At 48.3% G+C, this 19,728-nt stretch overlaps 1 long non-coding RNA gene across 2 annotated transcripts; it reads left to right on the forward strand.

The window, feature by feature from the left end:
* The first annotated feature begins 2,223 nt into the window (after window positions 1-2,223).
* Window positions 2,224-14,565, forward strand: LOC106825033 (uncharacterized). 2 transcript variants are annotated; one of them, XR_011505097.1, is made up of 4 exons: window positions 2,224-4,669; window positions 12,824-12,972; window positions 13,073-13,217; window positions 13,836-14,563. It is a non-coding gene; the product is annotated as an uncharacterized lncRNA (long non-coding RNA). The 2 variants fall into 2 exon arrangements; XR_011505096.1 differs by having other exon boundaries at window positions 2,224-12,972; window positions 13,836-14,565.
* The last annotated feature ends 5,163 nt before the right edge of the window (window positions 14,566-19,728 follow it).

Consider the following 19,728-nt stretch of genomic DNA (forward strand, 5'->3'; position numbering starts at 1 on the left):
ACCTGGACTGGTGTGTGCGGGGTCGGGAGGAAACGGCCTCTGCGGGGGGCGGAGCAAGGCTACGGCGCGGCGGGGGCGCAGGACCCCCGGGGAAGGCGCCTCTCCGAGGACCCAGCCCAGACACGCCCACCCCGCCCCTCCTCGGCCCCGCCGCGTCCTGACCCAGGTCCTTCCATCCCCAGTCTCCCGCCCTCTCCTCTTACCCACTGGGGTCTCCCACGCTTCTCTGGCCACCACCTCTATTCCGTCTCCCGAGCCCCTACCCTCGCCCCCTCCCGGCCCCATCACCCTGGGACCCGGGGACCCGCGCCTGGAGCAAGGTCGGGCGGGGTCTCAGCCCCTCCCCGCCCTCAGGCTCCCACTCCATGAGGTATTTCAGCACCGCCGTGTCCCGGCCCGGCCGCGGGGAGTCCTGGTACCTCGAAGTCGGCTACGTGGACGACACGCAGTTCCTGCGATTCGACAGCGACGCCGCGAGTCCGAGGGCGGAGCCGCGGGCGCCGTGGATGAAGCACGTGGGGCCGGAGTATTGGGAGCGGGAGACGCGGTGCGCCAAGGGCAACGCACAAACTTCTCCAGTGAACCTGAACACCCTGCGCGGCCGGTGAGCGACTCGGACCCAGGTCGCGAGCCCCCATCCCCACGGACGGGTCGGGGTCTCCCCGAGTCTCCGGGTCTGAGATTTACCCCGAGGCTGCGGGACCCACCCGGACCCCCGACCCGGGAAGAGCCGGCAGGGACTTTTCCGCGGTTTAATTTTCAGTTTAGGGTTAATCGCTGCAGGGGGGTGGGGCGGCAGCGAGGCCGAGTGGTCCGGGCTGACCTCGGGGCGGGGTCAGGGTCTCACACCTTCCAGCACCTGTATGGCTGCGACGTGGGGCCTGACGGGCGCCTCCTCCACGGGTACAGTCAGTTCGCCTACGATGGCGCCGATTACATCGCCCTGAACTAGGACCTGTGCTCCTGGACCACGGCGGCTCAGATCACCGGGCGCAAGTGGGAGGCGGCCAGTGAGGTGGAGCGCTGGAGGAACTACCTGGAGGGCACCTGCATGCAGTGGCTCCTCAGATACCTGGAGATCGGGAAGGAGACGCTGCAGCGCGCCGGTGCAAGGGGCTGCGGGGCCTCCTGATCTCCCCTTGGGCTGAGCCTGCCATCCGACAGAGAGAGGCGGGAAATGGGATCAACACCTGAATGTGCCCAGCCCATGGGTCAGGAGACTGACTCCACCAGGGTTTTCAGATCTAGTGCCAAAGAGTGACTCCCCAGAGGAGTCTTGCCTTTCTCTCTGGGACTTTAAGGGGTCCAGGCTGTCTGGGGATGGAGGAGGAAGCTATCTCTGAAATAACTGACAAGCGGTTCCCTTTGACTCTGGGAGCAGCTCTGGGACTTTCTCTCTCAGGCCTTGTTCTACGAGCCACAGCCTAACTGTGATTGAGGTCTGACCAGGTTTTCTGAGTCATTTTGCCTCCACCCAGCTCAGGACCAGAAATCCCTTTACTGCTCTTCAGAGACCTGCCTCCTAGCCTGGGCTGACTCACTCTAACTCCAGAAATTTCCAAGGACTGGAGCTTATTTCAGGTTCCTGTGTCCAGGCTGGTGTCTGGGTTTTGTTCTCCCTTCCCTCACTCCAGCTGTCCCGTCCATTCTCAGGATGCTCACATGAGTGCTGCTTCAGTGGCCCAAATGGATGCAAAGTTCCTGAATTTTCTGATCCTTCCCCTCAGACCCCCCAAAGACACATGTGACCCACCACCCCATCTCTGACCATGAGGTCACCCTGAGGTGCTGGGCCCTGGGCTTCTACCCTGCGGAGATCACCCTGTCCTGGCAGCGTGATGGGGAGGACCTGACCCAGGACACAGAGCTTGTGGAGACCAGGCCTGCAGGGGACGGGAACTTCCAGAAGTGGGCGGCTGTGGTGGTGCCTTCTGGAGAGGAGCAGAGATACACGTGCCATGTGCAGCACGAGGGGCTGCCTGAGCCCGTGACCCTGAGATGGGGTAAGGAGGGAGCTGTGGGCTCAGAGTCTCTTCTCAGGGAAATCAGGAGCCCTTCTGGAGACCTTCAGGAGGGTCAGGGCCCTCACCTTCCCTTCCCTTCCCAGAGCCGCCTACTGAGTCCACCATCCTCACTGTGGGCATCATTGTTGGCCTGCTTCTCCTTGGAGCTGTGGTGGCTGGAGTTGTGATGTGGAGGAAGAAGCACTCAGGTGGGGAAGGAGTATGGTCTGAGATATCTTGTCCCACTGGGGTGTTTGAAGCCCAGGTAGAAGTTTGTCCTGCCTGGTCAATGGGAAGTCCCATCCACAGGCACATGTGCTTTCCTAGTCTGGGACCCTGTTTGCTAACACTTACTCTTTAGTAAAGCACTTGTGAGAATGAAGGATAAATTTATCACCTTGATGAGTCTGGTGATGGGGACCTGATTCCCAACAGTCACAGGACAGAGGAGATGATGAGGGGAAGTCACAATTCAGAGGTCACGAGGGTGGTTGGTCCAGTCTCCACACATGTGCTGTCGTCATGTTTCCTGATCCTGCCCTGGGTCTGTAATCACAGTTCTGGAAACTTCTCTGGGCTCCAGGACTAGGGGGTTCCTTTAGGACCTCATGGCCCTCCATCCTCCCTGGTTTCTCACAGGATGTTTTCTTCCCTTAGGTGAGAAAGGAAGGAGCTATGCTCAGGCTGCAAGTAAGGATGGAGTGAGTGTGTTGCCTGAGACCCTTGTGATAGTGTAGATGGGAGCCCATGGGGAGTGCACCCACCCCATAGTACCACATCGTTCCTCCATTAGTCTCAAATCCTGTGGGCTCTGACCACGTCCTGTTTTGGTCTACTCCAGGCAGTGACAGTGCCCAGGGCTCTGATGTGTCTCTCAAGGCAGGTGACACTCTGGAGGCCTGAAGTGGGGAGATGCTGGGGTGGAGGGGCCTGGACTAGGTTATGGAGACTCTTTGATTGGGACATTCTGAGCATGTGGTGGGCTGTTCAGAATGTCGCTAATTATAGCGAGTGCCTTAACTTATTCATAATTGTTTTCTGCTATAGCGTGAAACAGCTGTCTCATGGGGGACAGTGTCATGCAAGATTTGTTCCTGTCCCGCCCCCATTATGACTTCAGGAATCTCTGACTTCTCTTTCTGCAAAGGGCATCTGAGTGTGTCTGTGTTCCTATTGGCATAATGTGAGGGGGTGGGGAGACTAGTCTCCCCCGTGATCCCCTCCCACACTGCCCTGTGTTCTGTCCCCTGATTGATTTTCCTGTTCCAGCAGAGGTGGGGCTGGTTCCATCCCTGTCTTAACTTCATGTTGCCCTGACTTGCATCTTCTTCCTTCCTTATCGAGAATAAACATCTGCATATGAACTTGTTTTTTCAGATTCTTGCCTTGAGGGATTGATGGGTTAATTAAAGGAGAAGATTCCTAAAATTTGAGAGGGGAAATAAATGGAGGCTCTGAGAACCTTCCAGAATCTGCCTGTTCGCTGTGCTGAGTCTCTTGCAGGTGGGGACAGGAGAAGACTGTGAGGAGCTGAGCGTAAGACTGAGGCCTGTGCCCAGTCGATGTTCAGTGCATTGTGGCCTTTGATGTGGTGACTCCTTGGTGGGGACATCTTCTCTGCTTCTTTGTCCTTGTCCTTTCAGGAGAACCTTGTCCCACCAGGACCTATGATCACAGGGATTGGGACATCACCTGGGCCTTGTGTCTCCAGGACGGCGTGCAGGGGGCGCTTCATATGGCTGGGTCAGCCTGGGCTCAGGCCTGGGTCCGGCCCTCAGCCCCCATTTGGGTGTGTGTTTGTTGTTCCTTTTTTCTGTAGCGGATTGTGCCTGTTCTTGTTCTTCTGTATAAGTACCGGTCATTCTCCTCTGGGTGTCCCCCATCTCTGACAGCAGCAGGAGTCATTTGGTCTGTCATTGTCCCCACAAGGCCAGGTGGCCCTGCACACGGGCATCTGTGCTGTCCAGAGATGAATTTTCAAACTCGTCCAGCTCTGTCCTTCTTCTAGGGCTTGATTGTCATTTCCACCTTCCCCAGCCTTCTCAAGGGAGCCAGATTCTGGAATTAGAGAGGAGGGACCCCGTAATTTCTCATCCTAGGCAAGTTCCTGTTGGAATTCTCCTCTGCGGCCTGCTCTCCCTCCCCGCCCTTAGCGCTGGTTCCCCCAGTGCTGGCTCCAGTCTGAACTCATGATGTATGAAGCAGAGTCTAGGTTCATACTTGGTTGTAAAATAGGACTCAAGTGAAGGATCATTGTTTTCTGAAGAGAGAAATGTCATTGTGTGCTGGGGTGTGCAGGAGGGTTGTTGTGGGAGGGAGAGATGGAGGGAGGAGCGGGGAGAGCAGCACTGGTGAGAAAAGTACAGGTGGCGTTGATGTCAGGATGAGTGGACATTGTGCTGTAGCTGCCACAAAACAACATTTGGCCTCAGGTTACATTATTAAAGATCCTGTGTCTAGAAAAGGGTGATGCTGTATGCTGAACAGTCATTCAACTGATACTGGTTGTGTGCTGGTTGTGTAATATACTATTTTTGTATCTGGGTAACATCATTGAAGTAAAAACAGAAACGTTGCTGGCCTTGTGGAGCGTATGTTGTAGTAGGAAGAGACAGGCTATATACTACGAGCATAGTGAATAAGGACAGTGTTTATGATAGAAGGTGGTAAGTGCTATGGAAAAATTGCAGTGGGGAAGGTGATCCAGGGGGTGCGGGTGGGGCCAGGGAAGATGGCTGTTTTAATTTGGGTGGTTGATGGGGGCCTCCCTGGGAAGGTGCCTCTGAGGAAAGATGTGGAGGACATGAGGAATTATCCATGAGGATGTCTGGGGAAGTTCTTTCAGGGCAGAGGAACCTCCAGTGCAAATGAACTAGGGCAGGAGTGTGTCTCTTTTTTCTGGGAAGGGCAAGGTGACTGGTGTGGCTGGAGCAGAGAGTAATCAAGATGAGATAGAGGTGCGGCCAGACCAGGTAGGCCTGGAGGATGTTAGGAGGGTTTCAGCCTTTGCTCTGAGTGAGTTGGGGAGTTACAAGACAGTTTAGAGCAGGAGAGGGACGTGGTATGACTTCTCCTTTAAAGGATCACTGCATCTGCTGTGCTGAGAGCAGAACTGGGAGGCAAAGGGCGAGGGAGGCCCTGGGGAAGCAGCAGGAACCAGGGCAGGGTTCCAGGCTGGAGGAGGCCACGGCTTCCACTGCTGTGAGCGGTGGAAAGAGTGGGAAGAGATTGGAATTCTGGAGACATTCTGAAGATGGACTTTGCAGCATTTCCTAATGGATTAATCTGGGAATGAAAGACAAGAATCAAAGAGGACACCCCACATTTTGGACTGTGGGAATAGAAAGATGGAGTTGCTGTGAGCCAAGATGGGGAAGATTATGGATGGAGCATATTTACAGGCATTGACTTTAAGAAATGTTGGAGCTGAAGTGTCTATTAGAAATGCAAGTGAGATAGCAGATTGGCAGTTGGACAGATAAGTCTGGAGATTAGGAGAAATGTCTGGCTGGAGAACTAGATTTGGGAGGTGATATCATATAAATGACATTTAAAGCCTTGAAAGAGATGAGATCACCAAGGGAGTGATGACTACTGAAGAGAAAGCAAGAAGGACTGAATCCTGGACACCCCAGTGCTGAGGGATCTGATCAGACTACATACCCAGGGCAGACACACTTCTGGTTCCATGTCTAGAAGGCATGGAGACTAGAGAGTCCCAGACTTCCTGTGCACAGGAATCCCCTGGACGTCTCATTAAGATTCAGAAAATCTTGAAGAGAGCATGAAAGTCTGTTTTTATAACAAGGTTGGTACTGATGCGGTCTTCAGATCACACATTTAGTAGCAAGAATGTGGACCAGAGGGGCTGGCCCAGTGTCATAGTGGTTAAGTTTTCATGGTCTGCTTCAGTGGCCCAGCATTCGTGGCTTTGGATCGTGGACCTGGACATACACAGCACTCATCAACCCATGCTGTGGTAGTTTCCCATATATAAAATAGAGGAAGATTGGCAGATTGGCAGAGACATTAGCTCAGGGACACTCTTCCTCACTGGAAGAAAGGAATGTAGATCAGGATTCCCTCATAGCTGGGCATCAGCCTTACCTGTAGGACTTGTTAATTAAGTGATTCCTTGGTCTTGTGCCTAATGTTCTGAGATGGTGGGTCTGGGGAGAGGCCTGAGTATTTTTTAAGAAGCCCCACAGCACTGCTGGTGCTGAGCCCTCATCACTGGGGTCTTTCTGGTGACCAGCCCCCATCCTGAAGCTATCTGGGACTCCTCAGACATCTCATTAGCATATGAAAATCACTCATCACTCAGGAGATTCCAAGGGTTTTAGGAGCTCTATGCCAGGAACCAGGGACAAACACTAAATATTTTTTGATTATACTGCAGTCTACTCTCTGCTCTTTGACCACAGATTCCTTATAGCAAAAGGAGCATAACACTTAGAAGGTGCTGGCAAATCACTGGTTCCCATTCAGTCATGAACAATTAGTCCAGTCTGTCATCCTCTTGTGTGAGAATGTCTCCCAGGGTGAGGTCACTCAAGTTTGTAGGCTTCCATTTGATCTTGTCAGGTTCCAGAAGCAGAAATAGTCTCAGCAATATATGGCTACACCTTTTCAGACATCTGGATAATTGAGCTAAGAGACAATATCATCTGTTGCTCACACCTCTTTTGAGGTGTTAATGTAATATTGTGTTTCTCTCATTACAGAACACATTTATTCATTGCTTTACCTTCAGCTGCTATTTTTCCTTCTCTCCATTGATACCTAACTTTTCCACCTTTGGAAGGGACATTAGGTTTGGCTGCGGTGCTGGTCTAGACGCAGGCAGCAATACTAGTGTAGCAGTCCCTCCTCCTCAGTGCGCTCCCATTCATAGAGGAGTCACATAGGTGCAGAGCCAGTGGACTAACTGACCACCAGGCAATATAGCTGCATTCACTGTCAGCCCCGATTTGTCAGCCAGATGGGGTGAAGGCACTCTCTGCCCCTTTGGGCCCTTAGAAATTCTGACACAGGGGTTAAAAATACAGTTACAGTTTCTTGCTTAGGAAACATTCCTGTTTCTGTTCCTGTTCCTGTTTCTTGTGAACATCCCTGACCTGAGACGACTGCATCAGGCAGGAAGGAAGAGAGTCAAGGTGGATATAGTCATACCAACTTCCTCCCCATTTCTGAGGAATTGTACAGTCATGCCAGCATCCTCCTCCACCCCTCCTCCCCAGATCTTCCAGGAAAAAGAGAGGAAACTTTCTAGTAGGGACATGCCTTTAGCCCCACTCATGTTGAGTGTGAGCACACACTTGTGAAGATGTGTAAGCCACCCTTTTGTGCCTCTTTATCCCCCACCACCCCATTTTAGACAACCAATTTCCAATTGTGCGTTCAAATTCTCTATCACACTATTACTCTGAGGAGAATGTCTCTCGGCCCATTGTTGGACTTTATGGGCTGTAAAGTTTTTCTTTGGACTGAAGAATTGTGACTCAGCAGTGCAAATTGGTGCACTATCTTCTGTTCTGGTTCTTTTATAGCACTCTGAGCATTCGTATCGACCACTGGGTAAGCAAAGCCCATTCAAAGTCAACATCTATTCTGTCGAGACCCATTTGTAGCCCCCGTGGGCCACCAGCATCAGTCTGATTTGCCAGCTACGTTCAAGGCATTCCCACCAGGCAATCTGCCACATAGCCCTCCTTAGTCTCTGGTTGGCAGACAGAACAGTTCTGTTTGGTATTTTTCTTCAGAGGATGCAAGTGGAATATGTCTAGACTCAGCCCGTCTCTGCGTTGCTGCAGCCCCTCAATGTCCACTTATTTCTTGGATCCAGGTAGCCACATCAAGGGGAATAACAGGTTATCCGCTCATTGATTCCAGTCTCTTCCCAGCCCAGAAGGGGGTTCTTGTGATGGGCATCAAGATGTCCTACTTTGCACACCCCTGAAATTCCCATAGTGATTTCCATAGGACTGTGCTCCATATGGGCATTCCTTTAATAGACCAGGTTTCCCTTGCCCGTTGCCTAACCATATGGCCTGGCTGTTGACTACTGTCTATGAGTTTGTAAAAATCAAAGTATAAGGGCTTTTGTCATTGTTCAATTCTCCCATCACTGCTAGGAAGCCTGCCTGCAATTCAGCTCATTGAGCTGATCTGTTTTTACTTTCCTTGATCAGAGAGGTGATGTTCCAAACAGGATGTTGTCCACTCACCTTGGAACTGGCATCCATAAACCAAGAAGCACTTCGTAGGTCAGTTGAGAATTGTTTATAGGACATTGTCCAAGTGACGAAAAAATCCAGCCACTCCTCATGCAGTTCCAAAGTTAGTCCGAGGGGAAGAGTCAATGCCCAGTGGACTTTAGAAACTTTGAGATTCTCCTTCATGAAGAACAAAAGGGAAATACTGAATATTCATAAATATGATGATGATGATGATGATGATGATGATGATGTGTGTTTATTTTCTTAGTTGGCAAAAGGAACTCAGGTGGCTTATATTATAATGCATAATTTAAGTTGGGCAGTTAAAAATAAATACAACGTGTCAACATATTATAGCAAAAATCTAGATACCCTATTTACGTGGGATATAGTCAAGCCTTACGTCCAGTAGTGATTGGGTCCTCAGCTTTCAGCACCTCAGGCTGTAAGAGAAACAAGTGGGGAATGTGCTAAACCACCTGGAGAGAAAAACAACTTCTTATGATTTATTTAAGGAAGAACTTATCACGTAGAATTGTGTGTAAATGTCCTTGCTTACAAAAATGAAAATTATTGATAGCTATAATCTTGAAAAAATACAAAATTGGCTTTTAAATGTCTACTTGAAATACCTCCTAGAGGAAGATTGAGATCAAATGATGAACAATTGAAAGAAACCCTTTTCATGCCGATCTAAGAAAATGTGGCCTAGGAAAATCCCTTTCCAATAGTCTAAACAAATACACAGGAAAGAGAGTGTCCAGAGGGAAGAGAGCCTGGAGGAATGGACAGTTTCACTTAGAGCATCTCTCCCACAGACCAGGAATCCTAACCAAGAAAACTGCGGAGCTGCCAATCACTTGTGAAAACCCTATATGTTCATCTATATTCTTACTCAGAATAAATTCACTATATTTGGGGGAAGAGAGCAAAACAAGGGAGCCTGAATGTAGGGCTGAGTTTTCATCAAATATCCTTGACTGGGTTAAGGTTCAAACACAAATTTAGAGCCCAGACTCCAAGTGTCAGCGGTGCATGGCCCTGTACAGAATATTTCCCAATTAATTGCTTTACCTGGAAATTAATCTGAGCACCCCCACCTCAGGACCTTTGCACTTGCAACTCCTCTTACCTGGGATGCTTCTCCCTCACTTCTTTCATGTCTTTGTCCTCAGTGATGCCTGCTCTGTTTAGACTTCCAACCCCCAGCACCTACTACCCTCCACACACTTTCCCTACCTCTAGTTTCTCCATAGCACAAATCATAACGTGACGTACCACATAATTTATTTATTTAACTTAGTATCAGTCTCCTAAAAGTATAATGAAAATTTCACGACAGCATGCATTTTTGTCATTTCTTGTTTTTCACTGCTTCTACTCAGCACTCTCACTATTTCTTGGCAAATTGTAGTTTTAATAAATATATGTTGAATGGATGAATCTGAATATATTTTTATTTTTATTAAAGTCACATTCTACAGGGCCATCAAGACAAACAGCTGTGGAGTATATCTTCAAATTTCCTAAACTAGTTAGTCTCTTTCCGTGTAAGAGATGTCTTTGGTTTGTTTTTGTTGACTTCAATTATTGGTCATTGTTGCTGTTGATGATGCTGCTATAAAACTGTTTACAGACTCCCTTGAACCTGCTTCAGTTCATCCTTCATTAGCCTTAGACACACTCCTGAGAGTCCTCTGTGTCTATGGTCTCCCAATACCATCCATTTTCTGTGTCTTCACCTCTCTGAGTTCAGACTTGATCTTCATGGTTAAGGCCAGAGACACTGAAGTCCTGAGCTCCTGTGTGATGGTGCATGGCTGCTCTCGATGTCTCCTTATCCCCATCCTCTGTGGGAGGGGGCAGAATGGAGCACCTGGAACACAGAGAGGACCTCCCTGTTGCTAATATCTATCGTCTCACAGTAGAAACTGCCTACACTCCACAAATGGGGGTGGGGCATAATGGATGAGGTAAGAGGCTGACAAGGTGCTTGTCATCATTTGGGAGCTAACTCAGCCCTGCCTTGTCAGAGGACATTTGGATTGGAGCAAGATGTGCACAGAGCTATTGAATCACCTTAGAATGAAAAAGTCTAAATGGGAGCAAGAGGGAGAAACTCCATGTAGAACCATCAGTAGTCAATACTGAGAAGAGGGCGAATAATAGCTCTAGAAAATATCTTTCAAGTTGTTGATAAGTGGATTCTTGATTGGGGAAGTAGAATAATGTAATTCTATTCATTTAAAGATTGGGAATTATAATGCAAATCAGTTTCCCCACAGGTGATGTGTGGGCAGGCCTCAAGTGCCATCTGCAGCCCAGGGCAGAGCAGCAATTGTCACAGGAGAGTGAGTAGCAACCCTGACATGCTTCCGTTGAAGATTGTTATGCCAGAGCAGGGCAGTCTTCTCTTACAGTGTACTTTTCTTCTGTTGTTTTTATATTGCTGTTTTATTTCATTTTTATTAGATAAGAGTTTCAAATTTTCAGAAGTTTAAAACTACCTAAAGCATACTGTGAAAATATTTTCAAAATTCTCTCCCATTCTCACAGTTCCTACTGCTCTCCCCTTCGAGAACTCTTATCACTAGGTCCTTGGATGTCTTTCCAGGTACATAGGTGCATAGGTGTGTGTACACCTATGGTGTGTGTACATGAATTCCTGTTCCCCTTTTTAAAGAAAATATAGCACAGTATACACAGTTCTGCAACTTGATTATTTTTTGTTAATAATTGAATTTGGCGATCTTATTTGTCAACATGTGAAGAATTTCCCCTTTTACTTTTTTTATAGCTTTATGGTATTCTACTATGTGGATGGATTTAACTGGTCCCCTATTTATTGACACTTGAGTAATTTCACCTTTTTCTGTTAAAATAGTGCTGCAATGCATAATCTTCTTCTCTATGATTTCTAGGCATGATGATGTATCTGTAGGATAAATAATCAGAAGTAGGATTGTAACATTGATAGATGTTTTACCTCCACGGGAGTTATAGGGAAGTGTGGTTGATCTTCATTATACATTTGGGAAAATTTGGAGAAGTGTCAGTTCCACATCACTGAGAATCAGACTTCTCAGTTCCTCACCTCAAACCTAGAGAAACCAGCCACTCCTAGTTCACAGTCAGGGAGGGCGGTTCATATTGTAGGTGGAGACTTGAGATGAGCAGAACTGCTGTATGGCTAAAGGAATAATAGGCTCGGCTCAGGTTTTGAGCAAAAGACAGCCCAGATATACTTCCCTCTCCAGAAACTGATGAGGCAGCCTATAGACTGAAGGAGAGAGGGTGGAGGACTCTGGCAATGGGAGGATAGGGGGCATGACGGAAGGGGTGTGTTCACACCTGTAGCAGCAGAGCCTGATGCACTTAGAGATTCAGGCATATCTGTTACATCTTGCCATTGGGTGGTTTCACTGCTCCTCTTATTCCATGCAAAGTTCCCTTCCCATGACAGTTTTCAGCTGGGCTATCTTAAAACTGAACTGATAGGAAGGAAATTAGGTCTAATGTGGAAGAAACCACATAAAAATGTAGGTATTTTGGGGGGTGGGTAGTGGTATTCAATCTTTTCTCTTCTCCCCATCTCCTCCCATGGGGTGTATTGGAGATCAACTTCCTCCACCCCTTCAAGGTTTAACATTCCCACTCTGCCCTCCTCCTGTTCCCGACCCCCTTCCTCCCCCTCCTACCCCTGCCAATGGAGATCATGGATGATGAGACGAAGCTGAGGCTGCATGGGTTGCAGCAGTGCTACATGAAACTGAAGGATCAGGAGAAGAACCGGAAGCTCTTTGACCTTCTGGATGTCCTTGAGTTCAACCTGGTCAGTTGTTCAAGGCCCAGTAGGGGGATGAACATATCTCCACTGTAGGAGAAACCTGTATTAAGTACCCTTTTATTGAGAAAACCATGTATGTGATTTGAGAGAGAATGATGGAGAATTTCTCTTAAATGTAATTCTTTTAAATGAGAATATAAATGTCTTTTTGGAGGCTGAGCATGAACAAGGTGGAAACTGCTTTTCTGTTCCAAGGCTGGCACCAACAGGTACTCAATAAATAAGAACCTCAATAAATAAACCTCAAAATATAAAAACCCTTGAGGGGCTTAAATAAGTTCGTAAAAGTCCCCAAATATCCTGGAGCTGTTAGGTCCTTCAATTTGTTTGTTTGTTCTTGTGTTACTGACTGAGGAAAAGCCTTCCGTCACTGTAAATGTTGTATGGTTTATCATCACTAAAAACGACTTTCTAGAATAGGGTAGGTTGCTTATGTTTGGTATTTTGATGAGCAGGTATGTTGGTCATGATCTTTCTAGACCTTAGCTCTAATTTTTTCCACTTCTTCAAGAGGTGTCCTCATCCTTGTCTCCTAACATATCTGGTAATTTCAGTTACTTTTCTCTGCATCTTCTCTGTAACATGTCTGCCCAGGAAAACTCAGAGCTGAGAGAGGGAAGCTAAGTTATATTTAGAGCAGAATAGGAACTATGTGAGGGAGACTAAGAGGCATTCCTTTAGAAGAGTGTAATCACTGAAAACTCTCTCGCGCATAATCTCTCTCATACACCCATGAACAATATCCCCCTTCTCAGTCACACCCACCCTCACAGACAAACACACACACAGAACCGAGTGGTGATCTGGTGAAGTCTGTGCAGCGTTGCATTGTCCTCACCCAGTGCCTGGTGGAGCAGAACTTCCCAGCCATTGCCATCCACCGAGGGATGCTCCAGGAGGAGAGGTGAGTCGGAGATGGGGAAGATGTTTTGTGTCCTTGGGAGGAAAAGAGGCCCTGGAGAGAAGGGACTTCCATCATTTTTCTAATTTCCTTTCTCGTGAAGGCTTTCTCGGTATCAACAGTTTAAATATTTTCAATGACGAATTCTTGTGCCTACCAACCTATTCAGCCGAGGCAAGGACATGGAGCAGGTGAACATTGCCTTTAACTGTGACATGCCTGAGGATTCTGACACCCACCTGCATCGGGTAAGCCCCACACCAAGAAGAACACCCCATTATCCTCCCCCAACCCTCTATTTTCTGTATCTTTGCAATCTTCCATCTTCATCCCTCCTTTTGGGTGTCTTCTCTTTTTGGGGGTCTTCCAGTTCTATCCTCTGTGTCCTTCCAGGTGGCCAGAGCAGGCCAGTTTGGCCCCTAGGGCTTGGCCATCACATTTGTGTCACGTGAGAATGATGCCAAGATCCTCAATGGTGTGCAGGATCGCTTTGAGATCAATGTTAGTTAGGTGCCTGATGAGATAAACATCTCCTACAGAGACTATTAAACTGGCCTCCCCAACTCTTTAGATTCCGCTTGTTCTTTAGTGTGTTTGTTATATATCCTATTACGTAGCAAAGACTCCGCTGCATAGTGGACAGTTGACAAGTTTGTGGCCCTGTGGTCTTGATGCCCTGTTGGGATGTTAGTTGACCTCTAACTGGGGTATCCTTCTTTTCTTGACACATTTTTTCCCCCATCTTCAAGTCTATCCTCTGAATCGACACACCACATGAACAACTACATGTTGAGTGTGTGTCTCTCTGCCACCCTCACTTTTTCTTTTCTGTGTCTGATCCTAACTGTGCCCTGTTTTCTCTTAAGTTGAACAGACGCCGTAAAGGACTTACCCACCCATTGTGGAATGTGACAGCTGTCCTTCTTCAGGAGATGACACTGGGGTAGGAGCAAAGGAGACACTACTGCCACCTACCCCTGACAACCCCCAAACCCCACCTCATGGCTTCCCTCTTTTGCGTCACCACCACTCCTAAACCTCCATTTCCTGATTTGTCAGAACCTTTTTTCAACAAAACTAAAAAACACATGCACCTGTGATGTCTGTAAATGCTCCGTCTCTTTATTGGATTTGGGGTGAGGTTGTTTTAGGGTAAGATCCAGGGTATATTCCTGTAAGGACTGTGTGCCCTGCCTGCTGTGGTGCAGAGGTCAGTGGGAGGGGTCAAAGTGGGGGATGTGACTAAACAGATTGCAGAGACCATGGTTCCCCACTACCTTCCAATTTCTGGCGCTTCGTGGAGGTGTCTTCCGTTTTTCTGAGTGGCCTGGGGGAGGCTGGGATGTTTCCGATTGAGGAGCTCATGGGGCTGGTGCGTAATATTTCCATCGTTGGAGGGTGAAGTGGGAATTGGTGGAAAGCTTAGGCGTCTCCTCTCAGGCTCTCTCTGTGTCTCCTCATCTGTTTCTTCAGCTTCTGGGTCTTGAGCACCAGGGCATGTGCTTCCCAGGCCCCTTGTTGTCCTTCCAGTAGGGCCTGGGACAGCTCCAGCTGCTGCTCCAGCAACTCCTCAGCTTGGGCCAGCACAGCTGATGGCATGGGGCTGGGGATCCTGGATGAGGGGGAGCACTGGGGAGAGAGCCAGGGTAGGGGGCTGAGGCTCACTGGAAGTTGGGATTTATGCCTCTCCTATTGTTGGACCCTATTTAAGGTCATCTGTACTGTGCAGCTAAGCTAGCTTCCTGTCTACGATAAAGGTCTCTGGGGGACAGAGATCACTGGCCCAGGGGCTATGACTGGCCATGTACAAGGATATAGGGTTATGGGAAAGAAAAGACTGGCTGTTCCCACCCCCTAAGAAACAGTGACCTCTTGGATGGGAACTCTTCATGGACTGTGCAGGGAGAGAAGCGTGTGGGGAGAGGGAGCCCTGAGGCCTGGAGTGGGGTCGGGGTGGGGAGCTGAGAGTTGGAACAAGGCAACGAACTCCAGGAGTCAGGGGGCTGGTATCTGCAGGTCTGTGGTGCAGCATAAGTTTGAAGGAATCCCCTCACAGTACAAATACCCCCCACATACCCCTCATGACCTCCACCCCCACCCTTGGGGCTGCTTACCTGGGGGCATGACTTCATCTTTCACCAATACCACACTGTGTTGATTACTGTAGCTTTATAGTAATTCTTGAAGTCTGGCTGTGTGAGTCCTCTGACTCTGCTGTCTCATGGTGTGCTGGCTTCTCTGGCTCTTTTGTCTCTCCAGATAAACGTTAGAGTGATTCATCAATATCCTTGCTGGAATATTGACAATATCAGCGGTCAATATCTAAAATAACTTGCTGGGATTTTAATTTGGATTCTGTTGAATCTAGAGATCAAGTTGGGAAGAACTGACATCTTTTCAAGATTGAATTTTCCTATCCATGAACGTGGAATATTTTTCCATTTATTTAGTTCGTTGATTTCTTTCATCAGAGTTTTGTAATTTTCCTCATATAGATCTTGTACATATTTTGATATATTTATACTTAAGTATTTAATTTTTCATGTGCTAATGTAAATAGTATTGTGTTTTTAGTTTCAGCTTCCAGTTGTTCATTGCTGATCTGTAGGAAAGTGATCGACTTTTGCATATTAACCTTGTGTCCTGCATTTTGCTATAACTGCTTGTTAGTTGTTATTCCAGGGGTTAATTGTTGTTGTTGTTGATTCTTTGGATTTTCTACACAGACAATCGTGTCATCTGCCAAGAAAGAAAGTTTTATTTCCTCCTTCCTCCAGTGTATACCTTTTATTTCCTTTTATCTTTTTGGTCTTGTATTAGCTAGGACTTCCAGTTTGATGTTGAAAAGGAGTGGTGAGAGGGGACATCCTTGGTTTGTTCCTGATCTTAGCAGGAAAGCTTCTAGTTTCTCACTATAAAGTATGATGTTAGCTGTGGGTTTTTTGTAGATTTTTTATCAGATCGAGAAAGTTCCCTCTCTGTTCCTAGTTTGCTAAGAGTTTTTTATCATGAATGAGTGTTTGATTTTGTCAAATTCTTTTTCGGCACCTGTTGATATGGTCCTGTGAATTTTCCTTTTGAGCTTGTTGATGTGATGGATTACATTCATTGATTTTCTAATGTTGAACTAGCCTTGTATACTTGGGAGAAACCCCACTCGGTTATGGCATATAGTTGTTTTCATTTATTGTCTGTCTGTCAGACTGTCAGCACCAGGAGAGCAGGTGTTTTGTCTGTTCTGATTAAATGATCCCTAGGCCTGGAACAATGCCTGGTACAGAGGCGCTCATGGAATATTTGTGAGTGAATGAGTAAATGCTCGGATCACGTTCCTTAGAGCTGAGTCTGAGACTGAAAGGGAGAGTTTATGGTGTTGGTTTGGAGGTTGTCTTCCTCTGCTCCGGCTGCTGTAACAAAATGCCATGGACTGGGGAGCTAAAACAGCCGAAGTTTATTTTCTCACACTTCTGGAGACTAGAAATCTGAGATCAAAGTGCCAGGAAATTTGGCTTCTGATGCGGGCTCTCCTCCTGGCTTGTGGATGGCTGTCTTCTTGCTGTGTCCTCACATATCCTTTCCTCTGTGTGCAGAGAGAGATCCCTGGTGTCTTTTTCTCACAACCACCAGTCCTGTCAGGCAGGGCCCCACCCTTATGATCTCATTTAACCTTAATTCTCTCCCTAAAGGCTCTATCTCTAAATACAATCACATTTGGGGTTAGGGCTTCAATGTAGAAATTTTGGGGGACACAGCTCAGTTCATAACAGGGGTCTCCTGTGATGTGTGTTTATTTGGATCCTACCAATTGGTCTTGGTTCTGGAACCCCTTCACAAGTACAGTTCTCAACACTGCCCCAAACTCATATCTCGCCACATAAGCACAGCAGATGGAAGGTGTCTGACCACCAACTGCTCCAGATGTCTCTTGGGCCAGGAAAGGGGTCTGCCTAGGTTTGGGGTCATGGGCAACTGCCGCCCGGATGGCAGTTGTGGCTTAGCTGCAGCATGTGGGGCTCTGGGACAATCCCCTTGGCTTGTGGACCCCATGTCTGTCAGGCTGCTATAACAGAATATCATAAATTGAGTAGCTTATAAACAACAGAAGATTATTTCTCACAGTTCTGGAGGCTGAGAAGACCAAGATCAAGGTGCTAGCAGCCGGGGTGTCTGGTGAGAACCCTCTTCTTGGTACATAGATGGCCGTCTTCTCACTGTGTCCTTGCATGGTGAAAGGGACTGTGGGTTCTCTTTTATAAGGATGCTAATCCTACTCATGAGGGCTCCATTCATGATCTAATCACCTCCCAAAGGCCCCACCTCCAAACACCGTGACATTAATATAACATATAAATTTTTGAGGCAACACATTCAGTCTATAGCACCCCCAAATTCCTGGGTAAGTTGTCAGGGTAGAAATGAGATTTAGGGCTAGGGCTGCAGAGCTTCTAAGTTCAGGATTTGGGGCAGCAGAGAGCAGGGCCAGAAGAGACCAGTCTGAGGATCCGGGTGCTTGTGTCACCAGAGAGGAAAGGGATGGGATCTTCAGAGTCCTTGGCCAGGGAGCTGCAGAAGGTGTACTGGCCACTACTGGAAATGGGTAGTTGGTTGCCTGGGTCCTTTTGCTGAGATCCTTGTAGCCCCACCACATGTTCATCAGCTGGTGCTCAGGGGCCCCTTGGCCTGGTTCTCAAAGAGGAGGAAGGGACAACTGAAGGCTGGAACCACTGGCTGCTCTGGGCTGGCTTCAGACATGGCTGTGATGTCCTAGCTCAGGGAGTGAGAGCCTGGAAATTCTGGGAATTTGGGATCAGGGCTGGTCCCTAGAAGGGCAGCACAGGCACTTGCCCTTTGCTCTCTATGGTCCAGTACCCAGAAAACTCTCTCCAAATACAACTCCAGACGTGTCCCTAGGCCAGTCCTTCCCACACCCCTCCCTTCCCTGGCTCCTTCCCCTCTCCTCCTTGTAACCTCTACCCCTCTGATGTCCTTATTTCTGCCCTGTCCTCACTTCCCCAGGAACATCCTGTCATTCCTGGGCCTAACGCCCTGGGGGCTTCTCTCCCCCCCCACCCCCCCATCCCATATTATGAGACTCACTGGACAGAGTCCAGCCCCAGAGTCAGCAGCAGGAACAAGTCATAAGGACTCAGGGGCCCTGGGTCCCATCCTGGGAGACTGAGGGCACCCAGTTTCTTTTGGGGGTCCATTCTGGACCTGGGGACCAGCTGTTATGGCCTGGAGAACTCCCTGTGCCCTGAGGCAGAGTCTACAGTGACTCAATGGGGAGGAACATCTATGTCAGTGTGGATTTTGGGAAACACGTCACAGCCTGAACCTGACACTGGAAAGGGGAACCCCCTTGTGTGCAGAGCTCTGTCCTGTTACTGGGGGCCCAGGGAGACCCTGCAGAGGTCCTGGATGAGCAGGAGAAAAGGCAGCTGGGTCTTCTGTCCTCAGCATTGTGGCCACACACGGGGACGCCACTGCTGTGCTCTCAGATTGTGACTGACCTGCCTGGGAGGTTCTGGGCTTTAAGTTGGTCAGAAATGGATGACCGTGAGGCTGGGCTTCAATGGTGGGAAGAAGCTTCTGAGCCACCTGGACTCCACAGGTGTCAGGGTCAGGGATGGACAGGGACTGAAGGAGAAGAGAGCTCAGGAGCCCTGTGCCCTCTCTCAGGTTTCCATCTCCTCCCTGGGACCCCTCTCCCAGCTCTTGATGACAACACCTGGGAAACTGAAAAGTGGAAACGTTTTCTTCCATTTTCTATTTCTTTTCAGTACTCCTCCTTAATGTAGCAACAATAACAATATTTGTATAAATTTTTCTCAGGAGGATACACGAGAAATTGGTAACATGCTCATCTCTGGCAGGGGACCTGCGGGGGGCCTAGGAAGGAAAATTTACCACCTTAAACCCTTTGGAATGTCTTGAATGATCTTTTCAAAATATGTTACACTAAGAATCTCTTTCATTTGCAGGACACTTTCCAGTTAATGCCCAGTTTACACAGATGCGGCCCTGTGATGGGCCTGTTACCACCTGCAAACACAGGTTCTTTACACACTCCACAAACGGGGACAAATAAAAACTGAAACGCCAGGCTTTTGGCAAGGAAAGGGCTTTCATTTCAGGTGACATCAGCCGGGAGACGCGAGTGAGCCTTCAAATTTGTCTCGTTTTGTCTTATCTTCCCGAAAGAGGGGAGGTGAGGGGTCTTAAAGGTTGTGAAGAATGTGGCTGCTTGTAGAGAGGCAGGGGGATTCCGTGGCCTTGCTGGTGGGAGCTTTCCCACCAGCCTGCATTAGGCCTTGGGAGCTGCTTGCAGGGAGGAGGAGGAGACGATAAGGAATCCAGTGGGGTGATGAACCTTGGCTCTTTGTCTCCATGGCAGATAGTGGATTCTGGAGCCAGGGAGCCAGGGAGTAAGCAGGGAAAGAGTGCTTAGGTTTTAATCCCATGTATGCTGGGTTTAACGTAGGGGAAATGATATCAGGGCCGGCACCAGTACTTCAAATACCAGCAGGGTCACTCATGGTATACAGCTTTCAGCAGAGCTTCCAGACTAAGACAGACTAAGAAGAAGGACATGGCCACTCACTTCTGACAAGAATTGGCCACGGAATCCCTGTGAATAGCAGTGTGAACATTGTGTACTACAGAGCCAGAAGGTGAGAGGATGGCTCAAAAAGACCAGGAAGGGTTCTGCTCTGCTGTACGCAGGGTTGCTAGGAGTCAGACCAACTTGATGGCACTAAC

The sequence above is a fragment of the Equus asinus genome, chromosome 8, assembly GCF_041296235.1.
Source record: "Equus asinus isolate D_3611 breed Donkey chromosome 8, EquAss-T2T_v2, whole genome shotgun sequence".
NCBI classification, from domain to species: Eukaryota; Metazoa; Chordata; class Mammalia; order Perissodactyla; family Equidae; genus Equus; species Equus asinus.